Consider the following 9,529-nt stretch of genomic DNA (forward strand, 5'->3'; position numbering starts at 1 on the left):
GAGGGGCAGACAGAGAGGGAGAGAGAAACCCAAGCAGGCTCCACACTGTCATCACGGAGCCCAACGAGGGGTTTGATCCCACAACCCGTGAGATCATGACGTGAGCCAAAATCAACAGTCCGATGCTTAACTGACAGCCACCCAGGTGTCCTGAGGTGGAGATTTTTAAAAGGTGGTATGGTCTGAAGCATGGGCTTCCAATATACCCTTCTAGAACATGGAGGCTATTTGGTGAGACGAAATTTCCCCTGGAGTCTCCCAGGAACAGGAAAATAATAGACAAGGAAACAGAGGCCCAAAGGGGTTGAGGAACTTGCCCAAGGTGACAGGGCTGGTGTCGGCAGACTGGTAAGTGGACTGACTGCTTTGTGAAGGCACCACCATGCTGGCATGTCCATCCGGGACTGGACGGCAGGAAGAAGCTGGGCAGAGAAGGCGCAGGAGGCGAATAGGAGCCATGGGAGACATAGGAAGCTTCCACACCGGACAAGGTGGCGAACTCACCCGCCTCCATCCCAGGGCAGGGCGAGGGGGTCTCAAGCCCCTCTGCATCCCTCCTCCTCCAGGAGGATCTGTGAACTGACTTGCTAGAAGGAGTGACCACAGGAAGGTTTGTGGATGGTGCCCAAGGAGGGCTGGGAGGAGGGCTTGACATTATTTAGTGTTATTGTGTGCCACATGTGGTATGTTTTATGCCATTTAATTCTTGTATAAAAGACCATTTTTTTTAAAGTTGGCTCCATGCTGGGCATGGGGCTTAACGTGGGGCTTAAGCTCATGACCCTGAGATCAGGACCTGAGCTGAGATCAATAGTCATACCGTGACCAACTGAGTCACCCGGGCACCTACAACAGACGATTTTACTGGGCCCATGGACATCCCTTCATCCGAGGGTGGGTGACTGTATGGGCCCAGCATGGTAGGGGAACAGAAGCAAGAGGTGATGGATCCTTGGCTCTTGGGACCTTGAGGGCCAGGGTGATTGGGCAGGATGCTTCCTCTGTGTGTGTGTCCGGGGGGGGGGGGTGGTGACCAGAGAGCCAGGTGTTGGCCACCTCTTCCTCTCGCCTCAGCTCCCCCTTTCTTCTGGCTGCCCTGCCCTTTCACTTTGGCCAGGATCAAAGCTGTGTCCTGAGTCATCTTTGCTTTCTAGCTTTCTAGTTTTTACTCACCTGTCCCCCTGGTGTATGTTTTCTACCTTAGTGAAGAGAATTTTCTCTCTCCCCTCACTCCCATGCATTCACAAGGACACACAGCCTCCTTGGTGACAACTTCTCCAAAGGGTTCTCAGGGGAAGACCCCAAGGTCAAGAGGACCCTGAACCTCCCAACCCACTGGAAGCCCAGAGGGCAAGCCTTGGCTGGAGGGTCTCTGAGTCAGCTGAGTCAGAGGCTGGCTTTCTTGGAACCAGCCATCCCACTCATGTTACAAGAAACCTGCGTCAACCGTGTGCTCCCCTGCCACAGACCTGGCTGGGTTGAACTTGAAGCAAAAGGCCCTGATGGTCAAAAGACAAAGATATAGGCCTTATCTCCTGTCCTTGGGCCAAATTTATAGTTATCGGGAGCCCTGGCCTCCCAAGACTTGGATAATCCATACCTGCTCCCACCATGACTCCTTCCCCATCCTTCTCTGAAACTAACCTGAGCTTAGAGAAAGGGAGAACAACTTGGCTGGGCACCATGTGCACTGTGATGAGGTCAGTGAGGGGAGGCTGTGCCATCGGCAGGTGCAATCCTGGAAATCTTCCTGCAAGAGGTGGCATGATACAGTCAGACAAGGGCATTGGGAAGGCATTGCTGGAGGGACATGATAGGGCAGGAGTAAAGTTACATGGCACGAGTGTGCAATGGGCAGGAGGGTGGAGGTAATGCAATCATTCCTTCAAATTTTTGTTAAACACCTACTGTATGCCAGGCTCTGTTCTAAGCCCTGGGGCCGCAGTAAAACTGAACAACAACACAAAAAATTCCTGGAGTTAACAGGAAGGAAACCCTGAGGGGGTAAGACTGAACATTTCCTAAAGGGTCTGAAGCTCAGCTGAGTCAGGGTGGGAGGAAGGACCCATTCTAGTGGCCCCTCACCCAGTAAGATCCAGGCCTGTGGCTCCACCTCTGCCACTAGAGCAAAACTCAGTACAGATGGGGCATGTGGGGGCCCAGGCCAACATTACTTCCAAGCAGTTGCAGCCTGTGCCACGGTGTCTTCCTTCTTCTTCTTGTTCTTCTTGTTCTTCTTCTTGTTCTTCTTTTTTACTTAATTTTATCTTTTTAATTTACATCCAAGTTAGTTAGCATATGGTGCAACAATGATTTCAGGAATAGATTCCTGAGTGCCCCTTACCCATTTAGCCCATCCCCCCTCCCACAATCTCCCCCCAGTAACCCTCAGTTTGTTCTCCATTTATGATGAGTCTCTTATGCTTTGTCCCCCTCCCTGTTTTTATATTATTTTTGTTTCCCTTCCCTTAGGTTCATCTGTTTTGTCTCTTAAAGTCCTCATATGAGTGAAGTCATATGATATTTCCTTTCTCTGACTAATTTCACTTAGCATAATCGCCTCCAGTTCCATCCACATAGTTGCAAATGGCAAGATTTCATTCTTTTTGATTGCCGAATAATACTCCATGGTATATATACCACATCTTCTTTATCCACTCATCCATCGATGGACATTTGGGCTCTTTCCATACTTTGGCTATTGTTGATAGTGCTGCAATAAACATGGGGGTGCATGTGTCCCTTTGAAACAGCACAGCTGTATCCCGTGGATAAATGCCTAGTAGTGCAATTGCTGGGTCGTAGGGTAGTTCTATTTTTAATTTTTTGAGGAACCTCCATACTGTTTTCCAGAGTGGCTGCACCAGCTTGCATTCCCAACGGTGTCTTCCTTCTTTAAGGGTTAGAGTTGTTCTGATGTCCCCTTCTTCCCGGAAGCCCTCCTTGGTTGACCTCTCCCCTCACTAGGGTGGAAAAATGGGAGAGCCCATTTTTCTTAGAGGACACTGCCCTCAAGTTTATCAGAAACTTCTTTAAAGTCTAGAAAGATAGCCTTCTTCAGTTGACCTCACCACCTCTACCTACAAGGACCTGGATGAAAAATGCTGGTCTGTCTTTTTAAGAGTCTCGGCTAGGAATCAGAGGCACCTGGTTAAGCATCTGACTCTTGATTTTGGCTCAGGCATGATCTCACGGTTTGTGAGATTGGGCCCTGAGTCGGGCTCTGTGCTGACAGCAAGGAGCCTGTGTGGGATTCTCTCTCTCTCTCATCTCTCATCTCTCTCTCTGCCCCTTCCCTTCTCTCTCTCTCTCTCTCAAAATAAATAAATAAACATAAAAAAAGAAAAAGGATCTGGGATAGGAATCAGTTATTTGCAGTTGCAAATCCAGACGCTGCAACATCTTGGGGAAGCTGTTTCTCTGGGCCTCAGTTTCCTCACCTGTAAAATGGAGGAAGAGCTTACCCCTCTGGAAGGGGGTACCACTGGAAAGGGGAACAGTGGTAGCAGCTGGCATTGACTGACAACTAAATGCATGCCGGGCACCAAGCCATGCCGGTCACACGTACAGGCTTGCACATTATCTATCCTCTCAGTAACCTTGAGAGGACAGCACGGGGGGCACGCCCATTTTTCAGATGAGAACATTGAGGCTCAGAGGGGTTCGTGCATTGTCTGAAGTCATATGGGTGGGTAATTCCAGAAACCCCTGCTCTGAACATATCACTCTCTATAGCTCTGGATAAAGATCCTATTGCATTCTGTTCAATCAGTTATTCATTCAACTGGCAGTTAAGCGGCACCAACTATTTGGCAGCTGTTGAGTAAAAGCCACAGCCCTTATTTGAGCGTCTGGTGGGTGCCCAGCTGGTTCTCTGTTGGGGGGTGGGGTGGGGGGCAGAACAGGTTCCTACCCTCTAAAAGCCTGGTGGTGTGCAGAGATGGGACTTAGCCACCGGACTCTGTGAACATCGGCCACCAGACACCTCTAGGTATAGATAGAAGCCTGGATAATTCGCGGAACCTCTCTCTGCTTGGGCTCCAGCCACATACTGGTGGTAAGAACGCCACCTTCTAGGGCCGGTGTGAGGATGCCCATCGTGATAACAAGGACACCTTAAGGGACCGGGTTTGGCAGAGAGTGTGTGTAACAAATCGTGGCCATTTTATTAAAGAGAACCACTGGAGAACAAGGGGCGACTGTGCATGGCCAGATGTCAGGTTGTGTGTCCAGAGGTGCCTCAGGAGCTCAGAGCGGGAAGAAAGGACCACGGCCATGAGCAGGCAGGGGAGGCTTCCTGGAAGAGCCAGCCTCCGCGGGGTGGGGAAGGGCTAAGCAGCCGGGAGCTGGCTGGAAGGCAGGTGTCTGGCCCGCGATGAGGTGTGGGGGGCAGGGAGAGAGGTGCACCTGTTTGTGTGTGTGTGTGTGTGTGTGTGTGAGAGAGAGAGAGAGAGAGAGAGAGAGAGGAGAGAGAGAAAGACAGAGGCAGACAGCTGGCTCTGAGGCCATCCCGAGAGTGTGAGCTCACACATGAGCCGTGAGTCTGCACTGGCTCACTGCAGGGTGAGGGGCTCCAATGCCAGGGAGAGGCGTCTGGGACCCAGGAGGCCTCCAAAGGCGTTAACGAGAACGCAGCTCTGGGGGTGAGGAAGGCAGCCTGCCTCATTTGTGGGGGATGCATGGCTTGTGGCAGAGTCAGGAGAAGCCTAGGCAGACCCCGACAGGCCCTCCTCTCCATTCTGCCCCCTGGGCTGGGATCAAGAGCTGTGGATGTTGGCTCCCGGAGAGGTCTTCCGACCCCTGGCCTCGGCTCCTTGGCCTCCATTATCACCCCCTCCCAGGCCAGCCTACGGGGCTAAGGCAGCAGGAATGAGAACGGGAAGAGCTGCTCGTGCAGGGCCTGCTTGTGGCAGGCAAGGGAAAGGCCCAGAATGGTGTTTACATTTTCCCTCCTTTCCTTCTGGTGGCCTGGCTGGCCGGCAGTTACACCACTGCGGTTTGCTGGCCCCGGGGAGTGCCTCCATTACATAACGCCTCACACAACCGCCCCTAAAGCACACGTACACCTCACTTTCACATGTCAGACACACACCCACACCACACCCCCACACACACGCACTCTGTGGTCGAAGAAACACACACCTCACAGTGTCATCACCCTCAGTTGGCAAGGCTGTTGTGTCGGGACACTTTCTGCTGTCCCTACTGACAGTTACCCAGGTAGGGGCTCCCCACCCCACCCTCCACATCGCCCTGGTTTCAGTGGGAGAGTCTTCCCAGCTCCTGGCCCTCAAGTCCCAGGTGCCTCGAGCCCAGGAGGCCTGCCCGGGGCTCCCAGGTGATAGCCTCGGTCTCTGGCACCAGCCCAAGAGGTGGACAGCCACGGGCTGCCCTCTAAGAGCCTGGAGATGTGGGGGGATGGGGCTTAGCCACAGGAGGATCCGAGAACAGGACAGGGAGACAGAAAGACCAGACCCTGGGGCAGGGGGGAGGGGGGAGGGCAGAGTTTCTGTCATGCAAACTCCAGAAGCTCAGAAAGGGGCATACAGGGAGCAAATGGGTAGATACGGCCTCTAGGGCACAGTGGGGTGAGAGGTACTTCGGGTAACAGTTTTGGAGGGCTACTCTGAGCTGTCCCGCAACTTAGCCGTGCCGCCTTTCGGGGTTCACCTGATGGAAATACACCAGGTCTGAGTGTAAGGATGTTTGTGCTGCCCTGTCCACAGAACTGGACTCGTGCGGAACCTTGGCGGCCATCACCAGGGCCCTCAGGCTACAGAGGACCATGAAAGAAGGTGCCAGCACCCCGAGTGTGGAGGGGGGCTGACGGACAGAGGTACAGCATGACTTGGTTCTGTCCACTGCAACAATACATGAGCATGTGTAAATATTTATAGGTATAGCTACACTGTCAAATCTCAGGAATCCCTCACACAAAGAGATTACAAGATAGTCAGCTTGGTTGAGTAGGACTGAGGAGACAGGTGAGGAGGGACTTTTCCCTTTGTAGCATTGGGCTTCTGCGTCTGTTGTTCGGAGATTCAGAACCAGCAGGCATGAGTTCGGAATTAGAGGAACTCAGAAGGAGGGCGTGTCTAGCAAGGAGCAGATCCTCCCTCCCCCTTCCGAATGGCCCAGCGTGCCCGTGGGGCAGGGCTGGGGTGGCAGGCCTTGAGCACGTGTCTCCATTTCCCCCAGCTGCATTTTCTCATCTGTCAAGTATAAGAGAACAATGCCATCTCACAGGGGGCTCTGGTTTCGCTGCAGTCCTTCTAGGAGCCCTTCCAGGAGCCAGGCTGGACCGTGCAAGGAGGCACACGACGACATTCTTGTTCTGAAGGAACTTCCAGGCTAGAGAGTCCACAGAGCCGTAACTAGCTGGTATAGGACAACGTGCTCTGTGCTCCTACGAAGGCCCACGCAGGGCCCTGGGAGGCTGGGGTGGGGGGTGGTGGAGGGACCGTATCTGAGATGGAGATTCAGCTGAAGCAGAGGAAGCAGGGGGACACGGCAGGTGTGTTCCAGGCAGGGACCCGGGGCCCAGGGGTGTGAAGAACATTAGGAATCAGCAGCCCTCAGCACTCCAGGGCAGGTGAGAAGCAGCAGGTTTCTAGGCAGGGCCTCATCCAGCATGTGTGGAAGCTTGGATTTGAACTGGGTGGTGGGGTGGAGGGCAGGGAGGGCATCCCTCAGGAGGGGCGTGATCGCCTAAGTGTTTTAGAAGCTCGCTCTGGGGAATGGTGGCTGAGAGGAGGAACAGCTGGGGGCTCCTGCTTTATTGCTGTCCAGGCAAAAGGGGGAGCCTGAGTTGCTGAGGCAGTAAAGGCAGAGAGAGGGGACAGGACAGTGTCTGGGCATGGTTAGAAAGCAGAGTCATGAGGTTCAGGAAGCCTAGGAGGGAAGGGGTGGAGGGAACGCCAGGTTCTGGTATCAGTGACTGGATGGATGTGGTATCACAGCTGTGGAGACAGGGGGAGCAGGCCGGTCCACATCTCTGGGGCATCTGGGAGGAGGTGGGTCCCAGGCTGCCGGGCAGGGCTGTGAGGGGCCACCATGCAGTGGGTGGTCCCTTCATTTCTCCTCCACTGGCACTGGCAGTCCACTGGACAGAGAGGTGGTCGGGGGATATTTTGGACCCTCTTGGCTGAGGGATGGAGGGGGAGCCATCAAGGGCGTCATGGATATGTCCCAGGACTGGCTTTGGAAAAGGACAACCCTTCAAGGGTTAGATGCTAGAGGTTACCTTCCTTATAGTTATTTGCATTTTACAGAACACTCTAGAATAGTAGTGCTGTTCAGTGCATGTGGCTGTCAAGAACTTGAAATGTGGCTAGTCGACTGAGGAAGGGAGTTTTAAATTGTGTTTAATAGGTACTAAATTTAAGTGGTCACCTGTGGCTAGTGTCTACCATATTGGACAGCACAGATGTATCTAGAATTTCTGTAGAAAAGCAGTTGCCACTCTTACTGTAAGCCTCGTGTGGTTGGGGGAGTTTGGTAGAGGCGGGCTAGGGGCCTTCCTGACCCCCCTCAGATTGCGTGTCTGTTGGTTAAGTGTGGAAAAAAACCAAGAGATTCAATAACAAATTGTTATATTGCATTTATGCATGCATGTATGTATGTATATATTCATTCATTCATTCATTCAGTCTAGCTGACACACAATGCTACATTAGTTTCAGGTACACAGTGCAGTGATCTGACAGGTCTATATTGTTACACTATGCTCACAAGTGCAACTGCCCTATGTCACCACAAAACACTGTCACACTACTGTTGACTACATTCCCAATGCTGTGCCTTTTATACCGCGACTTAATCATTCCATAACTGGAAGCCTGTATCTCCCACTCCCCTTCACCCATTGTGCCCATTCCCGCCGCACCCCCACCACGTCCATTTTGTGTGCCAGGTTCTATCCTCACTACATGAGTTAATTCACTTAAGCTTCATGAGAGCCCTAGGAAATAGGCCGGGTATTTTATAGATGAGGACATCGAGGCACAGAGAGCATCGGCAGCTGGCTCGCTGTCTCACCGCTGGCAGTAGCAAAGCTCAGCTTTCAACCAGCCATTTCAGCTTGCTAACCGCTCTGCTAGTCTGCACAGTTTCATCTGTGGGACCCCGAACCAGGGAGGGCCTTTCCTAGACACTTCACACGTGGCATCTTATTTCACCCTCATGGGCGCTTCGTATAGCAGGAACAGCATTGTCCTTCCGTTTCCTAGATGAGGAGACGGAGGCTCAGAGATTTGCTCAGGATTACACAGGCAGGGAGTGGCAGTGGAATGAGATTTGAATGGAGGTCTGTTGTAGTCCCTGTGTGACTAGGCCTCTCGCAGAGCAGTGGTGACACCGGCCTGGAGCCCTCCCGTGCCCTGCTCCTGCAGTAGCTCTGGGCTCAAAGGGCTGTGCTTTGTAAGCTCCTGGCCATGTCCATCCAATGACCCTCCAGGCCCTCCCTGAGAGGCTGGATGGACAGAACATCCAGAAACCAGCCGCTCTGAGCCTCCCAGCCCAGAGGGATTTAGGTCTGCTTTGGTGAGAGTTGATATTTACATTTTTACCCACAGCCCTGTGGCACAGATCGTACCTGGGAAGAGTGTCCTGAGGCGGGGTGGGTGATCTCATTTTCCAGAAATTGGAAAATCTCCAGAGGGGTTCCCCCACATTCTCTAAGCCTTAGTTTTCTCATCTGTGGGATGAAAGGGATACACTAGGTCGTGATTTTTTAAACATTTTTTATTTTTAAAAATTTATTTACTTCTTTATTACTATTTTTTAATGTTTATTTATTTTTGAGAGAGAGCGGGTGAGGGGCAGAGAGAGAGGAGGGCAGAGGATCTGAAGCGGGCACTGCCCTGACGACAGAGAGCCTGATGTGGGGCTTGAACTCATGAATTGTGATCTGAGCTGAAGTCGGACGCTTAACTGACAGAGCCACCCAGGTGCCCCTACTTATTTACTTTTTAAAGATTTTATTTTCAAGTAATCTCCACACCCAGTGTGGAGCTTGAACTCACAAGCTTGAACTCACGGGATCAAGACTTGCATGCTCTACCGGCTGAGTCAGCCAGCCAGGTGCCCCTAAACCTTTTTTAGCGTTAAAATGTTGTGTGCGTGTGTGTGTTTTTTAATGTTCATTTATTTTTCAGAGAGAGAGACAGTGTGAGCAGGTGAGGAGCAGAGAGAGAGGAAGACAGAGAATCTGAAGCAGGATCCAGGCTCTGAGCTGTCAGCACAGAGACTGATGCGGGGCTCGAACTCACGAACTGTGAGATCATGACCTGAGCTGAAGTTGGATGCTTAACTGACTGAGCCACCTGGGTGCCCCAAACTAGTAGGATTTTAAAAGCACAGATGAAGCAGGAAATAGACTTCCCTGGAATGGACCCCTGGAAGGCTTCTTGGAAATATGGGTTTATAGACAGTGTGAGAAAAGGCAGGTAGAGAGGAGCGAGAGAAGTAGCCCCAGGAGATTTGAAGGAGCAACAGTTTAGATTCCTTTGAATTTTGCTCCAGCCTTTCT

The sequence above is a fragment of the Lynx canadensis genome, chromosome A3, assembly GCF_007474595.2.
Source record: "Lynx canadensis isolate LIC74 chromosome A3, mLynCan4.pri.v2, whole genome shotgun sequence".
Classification (NCBI taxonomy): domain Eukaryota; kingdom Metazoa; phylum Chordata; class Mammalia; order Carnivora; family Felidae; genus Lynx; species Lynx canadensis.